The sequence below is a fragment of the Sus scrofa genome, chromosome 1 (genome assembly GCF_000003025.6).
Source record: "Sus scrofa isolate TJ Tabasco breed Duroc chromosome 1, Sscrofa11.1, whole genome shotgun sequence".
NCBI lineage: Eukaryota > Metazoa > Chordata > Mammalia > Artiodactyla > Suidae > Sus > Sus scrofa.
In genome coordinates, this window is record NC_010443.5 from 174050685 (window position 1) to 174062824 (window position 12140).

Genomic DNA, 12140 nt, shown 5'->3' on the forward strand with positions numbered 1-12140 from the left:
TGAAATACCAAGGTGTAGTGTTTTTGGTATTTACTCTTCTTAACAGAATTTTGAATCTGCGTTTTGGTGTCTCTATTAGTCAAGGTTCTCTGGAGAAAGAGCCAATAGAATGTATGTGTGTGGGGGAGGGGAGGGAGAGAGTAAGAGAGAAAGAGCGATAGAGACAGGGAGGGAGACTTATGTTAAGGAGTTGACTCACATGCTTGTGGTGGCAAATCCAAAATCTGTAGGCTGGGAGACAGAGTGGACACTTAGGAAAGAGCTAAACTTTGAGTATGAAGGCAATCTATCATCAGGATTTGGTCTTACTCAGAATAGGTCAGTCTGTGTTTTATTAAGGCCTTCAACTGACTGAATGAATCCCATTCACATATGGAGAGTATTTAGCTTTATTCAAAGGCCACCATTTAAATGTTAATCTAATCCACACAATAATTTCACAGAAACATCAAGTATAATATTGAATCAAATATCTGGGCACTATGGCCCAGCAAAATTTTAACACATAAAATTGACAATCATAGTATATCATTAATTTTGAAAAATTCATAGCCATTATTACTTTATTCTGCTTCAATGTATCTTTTTTTCTTCTGTTATCTAATAATATATACATCTTTTTAAATGTTCTTACAATCCTGAATATTCTGTTCTGATTTTTTTTCTCCCCATCCTTTTATGTTTTTAATTCGGGACATTCTTACTGACATATCTTCAAACCCACTGATTATTTCCTCAGCAATGTAAAATCTACTGATGAGCCCACAAAGGCGCTCTTTATTTCTACTAAAAAAATTAACATTCTCTTTTGATTCTTTAGATTTTCCATCTCTGCTTATATTATCCATCTATCCTTGCATGTTGTCTACTTATTCAATTTGATCCCTTATTTTAATCACAGCTATTTTGTATTCTGGGTCTGATAGCTGTAAAATCAATGTTATATCTAAGTCTAATTAAAGTGCTTGCTTTATCTCTTCAGACTGACATTCACCTTGCCTGTAGCATATTTTTATTTTTTCAAATTTGGATATAAGATAGTGGATAAAAGGAACTGAGCTGAATAGATCTTTCATAAGAATTTTTATGTAAATATGGCTGGAAGTTGAGCTGTGTTTACTGTGTGCTATAGATGTAGATACCAGATATTTCAAATTCCTTTCGATCCTTGTTTTTGTATCCCCTATTAACTTTGACTTTTTCTATAAATTCCTTAAATGGAATCTAAGTCTTGAATCTCTTTCAGCTATTATGCACTGTTATATTGAAGACCCACTGTAAGGTGTGGGGCATGGAGATGCTTTCTTTAACCTTATAATTTAGCTTTAGTCTTTCATGTTCCTAGACTATAACTTTCACAAGGATTTGTTTCCTTGCTCTCTCCTGAGGTAAAATCAAAATGCTGGGAGTTCCCCTTGTGGCTAAGCAGTAATGAAACTAATATAATCCATGTATGATGAGGTCACACTCGGATAGGGTAGGCCCTAAATTTCATGATGGATGTCTTCATAGGAAGAGACAAAGGTGACACCTCACTGATTTGTTGACCCATGAGGGTATGGGTTTGATACCTGACCTTGCTCAGTGGGTTGGGGATCCGGCATTACCATGACTTATGGTGAAGTTCACAGATGCGGCTCAGATCCTGTATTGCTGTGACTGTAGTGCATAGGCTGGCAGGTGCAGCTCTGATTCAAGCCCCACTCTGAAATCCTCCATATGCTGCAGGTGCAGCCCTAAACACACACATGCAAAAATCAAAATGCTAGGGGGTTCTAGAGATAATTCCCCTCCCTCCATAGCATATAAGACTTTAATGAAGTATTTTCCTTTGCTGGGAAGGCCATTTTTATAGATAATGTTATGGTTCTGTTTCAAAATGGTAACTTTTCATTTGCCCTACCATAAATATGAATGTTTTACTTGGTTCTTCACCATAGTAACCTAATAGAGTTCCTGGAGGTAAAACACAAAAATGTAAGGACCACCCAAAGGCCGTAGTCCCCAGGAGTTTCTCACTCAATATACTAATCTATATTCCCTCTCCTGCAATTTTTCAGTTTTGTTGTAGTTTCCTAGGTCTGCCATAAAAAATTACCACACATTTGGTGACCTCAAATAATAGAAATTATTCTCTCTCAATCCAGGATGATAAAAGTCTAAAATCAAGATGTCATCTTGATGGTTCCTTTTGAAAGCCCTGAGGAAGAATCCATTCCATGCCTCTCTCCTAGATTCTGATGGCTAACTCCAATCCATGACACGTCTTGGCTTGTAGGTGCATCACTCTAATCTGCCTTTGGCTTTATATGACCTTTCCTGTGTTACCTCTGTGTCTCTCCCTAGAAGGACATCAAAAAAAGAGTCAAATTATTTCCCTGTAAAAGTATTTACATGTTAAGTTTATCATTTTTTTCTGTGAAGAATGATTGTTTACTGACACAAATATTTTCTAGTGATTTTTCTTTTTTTGCTTAGTTGTTTTACGATTTCTTTTGTTAGGAGATAGAAAGAGGGGAGGGGCAAGAACAAGACAAAAGTGATTAGAAAACAGTAGATCTTTCTTTTTAAATATAGAAGTGTTCTCTACTATGCATATGTTTAGACAATAACCTCTATATAAATGCCTTAATAGTTTCATTCCTGATAACCTCAAATCAAAACATTCAGAATGATTTTCAGTGAGTGACTGTTTAAACTGTTACATAAGCATACATTGGAATAATTATCTGCAATACTAGGAACAAACTACTAATACACATTTATGATAAACATCATGAATAACTCTCCAAAGATTTATCCTGAGAACAAATGGAAAATAACAAATACTTATTCCATGCATATAGCATTATGTAATGACAGATTTATAGAAATGGAGAACACAAGGTCATTTCCAGAAATTAAGAGACTGGAGTTGTGTCAGGGGAAGAGTTGAGAAATAATTTGAGTTTGGCTATAAAAGAACAACATGAAGGGGTTCTTGTTTTGATGGAACTGTTCTATATTTGGACTCTCAATACTCTGGTTGAAGTAGTATACTATTGTTTTGCAAAAGGTTATCACTAGGAAAACTAGGTAAAGTGTAAATGGGACGTTCCAGTATTATTATTTTTACAATTTCATGATACTCTTCAATTTTTGATTTTTTTAATTTAATATTTTAAATGGGCTTACCACAAAATATTTGTTTAAATTGTCAAATTGCATTCAGAGAATAACTGAAGCACTAACGTGTTTCTTAAATAGTTTTAAATAATTAACTAGTAAATGAGGCACATTCTGTTCAATCCCTTTGAATTTATCTTTTGCAAGTTTCTTACTTTGTGATGATAATGGCAATACTTTCCTACTATAAGACAATATATAACATAGATAAATATAATGAATCATCCTTTTTATATCAATCTCATCTTTTTTTATTCTTTTCTACTATAATGGAGTTTTCTTAAAATCATACTGATCATTTTTCTTATGGTTTTCATCCTTCATTTTTCCACTTTTAAGTATCTTTGGACTATCAATTAACCTCTTATCTTTACATTTCTACATAATTTTATTTTCCTTCATTAGTAATCATATGTACACAATTCAGTCTCATTCAAAATGCCAAGTCAAAAAAAGATGATACCTTCAAATTCTTTTTCCCCCTGTATTTGATTGTTTCCTTTACCAAATTCTGTTTACTTCTGTTTTACAATATAGTTTCTATCCTTAACATTTCCACAGATGTTGCAATCACTGAACATACCAATAACTTAAATATTGTCAAAATATGCACAAAAGATTCTGCCAATTAAAATTTTCATTATCAAAGTCATTGCTTTCTCATTCCCAAAGTAGCACTAAGCACATTATATTTTGTATTTAATCAAAAGAAGGTATACTTTGTATTTAACCAAAAGAAAGTGAAGCTAATAATATTTAAGCTTTAGGACACTTCAGCTACACTGTTAAGAAGCAGTAGCAATGTCTTTACATTTTTGTGTAATTTATACAGTTTGGAAAGTAAGATTTTTATTGCAAAAGGCTAAAACTTCTGTCTTTTTACACTCTAAATTGCTCTCATTCACAATTCCCTTTCTTTTGAGTGGCATTGGCATGACCTCTGACATTCCTTGCGTTTAGACACACACAAATGAAATAACCTGCTTTGTAGTTTATTATTAGTAAAGCAACATATCTAGCATAACAATAAATAAAATAAGAGAAATGAGAGGCTAGTATTTATTACAGCTAACATATAATTAGAGTTGGCTCTTTCAATGATGCTGCTCCATCATTCTGTAATACATAATTAAGGTTATGTCATAGATGAGAAAATTAAGGATTAGAAAGTTTAAATGATGTATCTAAAGTCACAAGTGGTTAGAGACAACACCAGGGTATTACCCAGTCAAGGCCTTCAATACACCACACTGCCTCTAGGTAACATGATGTTAATGAAATCCTGAGAGGAAAGGAAATTGTCAGTTACACATTCAATCATATATAGTCATTTTTCTTTTTTCTTCTCAGAGGCATCCAAAAAAGTGATAATTCAGAAGTCATTTCAAGCATGTTAAACTAAGGCTAGGGAAAGATATTTCTCTTTTTAAAAATAAGTATCTCTAATACATTTAAAATAATCTTTGGAGTTCCCGTTGTGGTGCAGTGGTTAACGAATCCGACTGGGAACCATGAGGTTGTGGATTCGGTCCCTGTCCTTGCTCAGTGGGTTAATGATCTGGCGTTGCAGTGAGCTGAGGTGTAGGTTGCAGACGCGGCTCGGATCCCACCTTACTGTAGCTCTGGCATAGGTCGGTGGCTACAGCTCCGATTCGACCCCTAGCCTGGGAACCTCCATATGCCGCAGGAGCGGCCCAAGAAATAGCAAAAAGACAAATAAATAAATAAATAAATAAAATAATCTTATCTAATCATATAAACCAAAGCTTTATCAGAATTCCTATATCAGATTTCTTTTAAGAAAATAGGAAACAAATGCTATTGATAAAAAGACTAAAATATTTTGGATATTACACAAGCACAGTGGTATTTTAATCTGACTTATCCTGATTTAGATTTCAAATTTTCTTTCTTAAATGATTATATTTTAAGGAAACAATTAGCATTTCCAAAAACAATTTTATCAGAAATGTTATATACTCTTAAACCACAAAAAATATGTAAAGAATCATGTCATTGATTTGATTTTTAGTTTGCAACATCTATTTTAGCCATAGGTATAATTTTATTTAAAAAAACGAATGCTTGAACAAAAGCTACCAGTATGTTATCTATTCCTGTGTGCTTTACCTGAAAAAAATGTTTCATTTTTCCCAAAAGGGAGCCAAATTAGCATATCCTTAAAGCTGTTCCCTAAAACTACCTGTACAATAGATTAGACGTTTGTCTTTGGAAAGTAGATATTATCAAACAGGTCCACCAAAATAGGAGGTAAAGAAAGAAAGTCCTAGAAAAAAACTGGTAATGCTATGAACACAATTCATAAAACCTGTCTGGTTAAGCAGCCATTAAAGCACTTGGATATTCCAAGGAGACTGATGTAAAGACTGAAGGAGGGCTACTTAGGGGAGTTTGGCTCAGTCGGCAAGAGCCATGGTTTTTACTAAATATACTCTGATACAGAGCAGATGAAACTCTAAAACAAGTTTAGGGGATTGAAGTTAAGGCTGCCTAAGCACAGATATGTATGCTTGTTTGAGGCTTTGCAAGCTGGCTTAGAATATTGCAAAGCTTTGCCAATACCACCGAGAGTTAGTGTTGTCTTTGAGGCAGCAATAGTATGTTGGGTTTAACTAGGCTGCTGTAAGCAAAGTGTGAAAAAATAAATTTTGGGAAACTATGGATACAGCTCAATTGACATTTTTTCTTCCAAAATTTCATTTGCAAATTGATCTTTGGAAATCTGAATCCATTTCTCAAAATATGTAATGGTGATTAGTGCATCAAAGCTAAGCCAGAGATGACTAACTTAATACTTAAAATATATAAAATATAGGATTAATGCTATTTATTCACCAGATGTTTTTATATGGTGAAACTGTATTCTACATTCTAAGTAAAGTTATCAAGAACATGCTTCACCACTGAGGATGCAAGGGTCCATGGGATCCTGCTAGCTCTAGTGATAACATGGGGTGAACAAAGGGCCTCGGAGAAAACCAATCATGAAAGATCCTCCAAGAGTCTATCAAAGTTAGTTTTCTTAATAGCAATGTATTCTCTTTGTTTTGTTTTTTTTTATAATTTTTTTTTTTTGTCTTTTTGCCATTTCTTGGGCCGCTCCTGCGGCATATGGAGGTTCCCAGGCTAGGGGTCCAATCGGAGCTGTAGCCACCAGCCTATATCAGAGCCAGAGCCACAGCAACACAAGATCCGAGCCACGTCTGTGACCTACACCACAGCTCACGGCAATGGTGGATCGTTAACCCACTGAGCAAGGGCAGGGACCGAACCCGCAAGCTCAAGGTTCCTAGTCGGATTCGTTAACCACTGCGCCACGACGGGAACTCCAGCAATGTATTCTCTTTTTAACACTTAATAAGATAGCTTAATTGAACATGTGGAATAACCGTATAAAACTTGATTATATTTATGTTCCTACAGAATATTATTTTACCGATATTTCTCTATTAGGTGTTTATTTTTACAATGGCATTAGATATTACTTGGGAAGCTTCTCATGTTCATTAAATCATGTAGGGGGAGGTATTTTTTTTTGAAAATTTTAAAATTGAGAAGAAAAGAAACATCTGGTCAAGTGTTTTCTTTAATTCTTAAGTAACTAAACAGGTATGTCTTTGATATATTGTGATGAAATAAATAATTATTTGTAACATAGATCTCTTAATATACTCATTTAGAATGTATAAAATAAATGGGATATTTATTTTAATAACAGTATTTATTTACCTATTTAATAAAACAGTTGAGAGCCATTCTCCTAACTTGCCAGTTCTGAGGAAGAAATAAAACTTAACATTCAGAGGGAAGGGACTTTTTTTCCTCCTCTTTTTTGTTTTTCCCTTCCTCCCTCCTTCAATGTTGTTCCCTTCTACTCTTGCACACTCTGTTATGACACAGATAATTATTTATATGTTCTAGGAATTGTAATTGATGTCAGGAAAATAGTGGTCACCAGAGAAGTCCCCCTCTGTTATCAAGAGGCTGACCTCTATTTGAAAAGACAGACAAAATATTTATAAGTGGGATAATTATTACCAAAAAAAATGAAATATACAGTACTGTCAGGTATATGAAATGAGTTTCTGATATACCTGAGCAAGTGAAATGATATTTAATCACATTTGGGGAAAATAGATAGTACACTTAAATTCGATACTGTTATTTGCCAACAGAATCCCTCTTTTGTTGTGTAATAGTCTTGCTTGAGAGCAATTACAGAGATAACAAAAGGAGTGATTCAGTGTTGGTGGTTGACCTGACAAAATGATAAAGGGAGTTGGAATTTGGGACTCCCAGAAAAGTCCTCCTTTAAAGGTATGGCTAAAATCAGCTATCCACTTTTGGGTGATGTTATTTACCTCTGTTCACAGGTGCTTTATTCTAGGAAATATAAAACAAGAGGTGAAAGAAGTTGCTTTCTAATACTCTATTAGTACTTGTTCTGCCATTGTTAGTACCACATTATCTTTCCTCTAAGTCTCTTGTGTATTTTTAGTCCATAGACATTTGATGCTTAAACTCTTTTCCCTTAGGTTCCCTCTTCTATTAACCCAAGTAAAAAAGAGATAAAGTGTCCCTTCTTCCTAAAAAAAAAAAAAAAAAAAAAAAAAGTATGTAAATGGATTCAGCCTGTGTTGAAATCTTCACTCTTATTTGACATTTGCCAACTGCTTTCCTATGTGGAACTGATTTTATGCCTGATTTTCTTCACTTCTGGCACCTCAAGATCAGAATCCAGCATGCTCATAGACCTATTTTAGTCTGCCAAATGTCCTCTGAACCATCTGGTCTGCCAGTGGGCAATTTCAATTTAGATCTTCATGGTTTTCTCTATCTTTGAACCTGACCTTTACCACACTAATTTGGAATGGCTCTTTCACCCATAAGGCAGTAGTCTCCTTGAGGTCAGGCCTGTTTCCATTTTAGCCAAATTGAGTGCCCAGTAGTCAATAAATAATTTTTAAATTTCTTCTTTTGCTTTAGATCACTCAGGTTTATTAAAAAAATGTATATAATTCTGTGCTTAACTTCTGCAAGTATGGTTATATTTCATAATACTTTGCTTATCATAGTTATGCATCAGATTCAGTAAGTATTTAAACCAAACTTTCCAAATGAGGAAACTATGTCAAAATTTTTTCTTGTGGTGTTTAGGTCACACTATGCTTACTTCTGATATGCTCCTTAAAAACAAAACTGTCATGAATATTGATGAATTTTATATCCTTCTTAATAAGACTCTTTCACCAAAGATTCACACATTATTTATTTTGCATGAGTGGTAACATGCATTCTCAACAGAATAAGATCACTCCTAAGGGGGAAAAACTTATTCTGGAGTGGGGGTAAAAAATTCTTACTCTTCTTGAGGGGCTGATCAAGATGGTGGAATAGGAGAACCTGAAAGTCTCCTCCCCCTACAAAAATATCAAAAATACATACATCTAAAGTGGGATCAAGGTGGCAGAGGAGTAAGACATGGCATTCACAATTCCCCATAAACACATCAAAAAAAATTTACATGCAGATTGATTCACACACAACATCTAATGAACACTTGCAGAAGACTTCAGACCTCCAAAAAAGGGCATGAAACACTCCACATAACTGGGTAGAAAAAAAGGGAAAGAGAGAGAGAGGAGAAAAGAAAGAATCAGGACAGTACCAGCACTCCTGAGAGGATTCTGTGAAAGAGGAAAGGAATCCTCATCCTGAAAGGCCACATAACTGACAAGGATATCAGCCAGGACTGAGGGGGAACCTCAAAGCCTTAGAGAAAAGCAGAGCAGCTGGACTGAGGAAACCAAAGCAGAAAGAGAGCTGCACAGACCATGAGTACCACCACCTGGGATACCACAGCCTGAGACACTCAGGTGAGGGCTAGGCACTGTCACTCAGGCTTCGGAGGTCAGTTCTGGGGAGAGGACTAGGGTTGGTGGTGTGGCAACAACCTGAGGGGCTAGGGAGTGGTATGCCACAGGCTGTGGAATGGAGATCCAGAGCTGAGGGAGTGCAGGAGGAGGCATGGGCCTGCAGGAGAAGGCAGGCATCATTTTTTGGGAGGGCTAGAGGGGAAGGAATGGGACCATTATAGGGATAACTTTCTCTGCTCATGCACAGGCTCTCAGGAAATGCAGCACCTCTTATAAGGGCTATAGGTGGTGGTGGTGGGGGCAAACTGCCACAGCCATCTCAGATTACAGTAGTGGGCACAGCTTGCCACCACTAGGGGCCTGTGAACAGGCACCACCTGTGGTGGTAGTGGCTTCAGTGGTTTCCACAGAATAGGGTACTGCAACCCTGCAACTGAGTAAGTGCCACCTATTGTTGCCCTCACTCCACTGGGAACACACATGCCCTGCTGTTGCTACTGCCAAAGGCTCTGGGGTGCCACCTACAATTCCCTGAGGGTCACTGTAACTTCCCAGGGCCCTGCAACCAGGAGCAGGCTGCACCACCTCCCCACAGATTCTCACCACTGTCAAAGGCCCAGCAACCAGGAAATAGCTACAGGCCCTGCCCATTGCTTCCATCTCCCTAGAAGCAAGTGTAGGCCATAAATTGCCACACTCCTCAAGGGAATAACAGCCTGCACACACTGAGGAAAGAGACAGTAAGCATCCAAACCAAAAGCATCCATCACATGACACCTAGGGGTGCTTTTGCAAATAAAATCCCTCCAAGACTACAGTAGATAGTTGCTTTCGCTAAACGCACAGATTAGGAAAATATAAGCAAAAAGAAGCTTAGGAACTATTTTTCTGAAGCAGTTAAAAGAACAGGATAATTCTCCTGAAGGAGCAAACAATGAAATAGAGCTCTGTAGTCTAACAGACACCAAGTTCAAAAAGGAGGCAGTGAAAATAGGGAAGGAATTGAGACAAGATATGAACAGTAATGCAATTTACTTTAGAAACTATAATGCAATTTACTTTAGAAACTAGAAACTATAAGGAGGAGCCAATAAAAATTAAAAATTCATTTTCAGAGACACAACTGAGAGGCGTTAAAGAGAAGAAAGAATAATTCAGAAATGCAGAGGAACAAATAAGTGACTTGGAAGATAGAATAATGGAAATTACCCAATCAGGACAGCAGACAGAAAACCAAATGAAAAAACCTAAAAGTACTATACCACATCTGTGGGATAATACAAAGTGGGCCAATATACCATAATAGGGATTCCATAAGGAAAAGAAAAAGGGGATTGAAAATATATTTGAGGAAATTATGGTTGAAAAATTTCCACTTCTAAAGGAAATAGATATCCAGGTACAGGAAGCACAAAGGGCCCCAAACAAGTTGAACTCAAATAGACCTACATCAAGATATATTGTAATGAAAATAGCAAAAGTTAAGGATAAGGAGATGATTCTAAATGCAGTACAAGAGAAAAAAAGAGTTAATTATAAGGGATACCCATAAGGCTATCAGCTAATTTTTCCACAGAAACATTAAAGACAAAAGAGAGGGGCAAGATATATTCAGAGTTTTAAAAGGAAAATTTTATTTTTTTATTTTATTTATTTTTTTATTTTTAATTTATTTTTTTTCCCACTGTACAGCAAGGGGATCAAGTTATCCTTACACGTATACATTTTTCCTCCACCCTTTTTCTATTGCAATATGAATATCTAGACATAGTTCTCAATGCTACTCAGTAGGATCTCCTTGTAAATCTATTCTAAATTGTGTCTGATAAGCCCAAGCTCCCAATCCCTCCCACTCCCATCAGGCAGCCACAAGTCTATTTTACAAGTCCATGATTTTCTAAAAGGAAAATTTAAAGCCTAGAATACTCTACCAAGAAAATTTATCTTTTAAAATAGAAGGAGAAATAAAAGAATTTCTCCAAAAAAGAAAAACTAAAAGAATATTGCAATACTAAGCCCATTCTAAAATAAATAGTAAAATGTCTCCTCTAGAAAAAAAGAAGATATAAGATGGAGGAAATTGCAAATGGAAAGTAATCAATTAAATAAGCCAGTATAAAAAAAATCTAAAAAGAAAAAAATATAACTATTTGTAAAAACAACAATAAACACAAGGAACACCAAAAGGATAAACATGAAGATGTAAAAAAAGGACATCAAAGTCATAAAAGAGGGGAAGGAAGGTATTTTTTTTCCTAAGAATGTGTTTGTTGGAGTTCGCATCATGGCACAGTGGAAACGAATCCGACTAGGAAACATGAGGACACAGGTTTGATCCCTGGCCTTGCTCAGTGGGTTAAGGATCCGGTGTTGCCATGTGCTGTGGTATAAGTCACAGACATGGCTCAGATCTGGCATTGCTGTGGCTGTGGCATAGGCCAGCAGCTACAGTTCTGATTAGACCCCTAGGCTGGGAACCTTCATATGCCATGGGTGTGGCCCTAAAAAGACAAAAGACAAAAAAAAAAAAAAAAAAAAAAAAAAAAAGAATGTGTTTGAGCCTGCATGACTATCAGGCTAAAGCAAGCAGATGTAGGGACAAATCAACATACTTGAAAAATTGGGGAAGTATAAATCAGAACAAAGCAATACATTCATAACAACTAAAAACAAGAGGACACAAGCAAGAACCTACAATATGCTCCCTACAAGAGACCCACCTTAGAACAAAGGACACATGTAAATTGAAAATGAGGAGATGGAATAACATATTTCATGCACATGGAAATTACAGGAAAGTGGGAGTTGCAATGCTCATATCACATAAAATAAACTTTAAAACAAAGGCCATAAAGAAAGACATGGAAGGACACTATTTAATGATAAAAGGATCAATTCAAGATGGGACTATTACATTCCTCAATATATATGCCCCTAATGTAGGAGCACTCAGAAACATACAACAAATATTAGCAGATGTAAAAGAAGAAATTATTGGAAACACAATAATAGTGGGAGACTTTAATGCCCCACTCATATCAATGCAAAGATCCGCTATACAGAAAATCAGTAAGGCAA

General features: G+C 36.0%; 1 long non-coding RNA gene across 1 annotated transcript in view; it reads right to left on the reverse strand.

The window, feature by feature from the left end:
- LOC110257011 overlaps positions 1691-12140 on the reverse strand; it is a 300296-nt gene continuing 289846 nt past the window's right edge. Inside the window, exon 4 of the long non-coding RNA XR_002339146.1 lies at positions 1691-2342. This is a non-coding gene — a long non-coding RNA (uncharacterized LOC110257011). The remainder of the gene's footprint in view (positions 2343-12140) is intronic.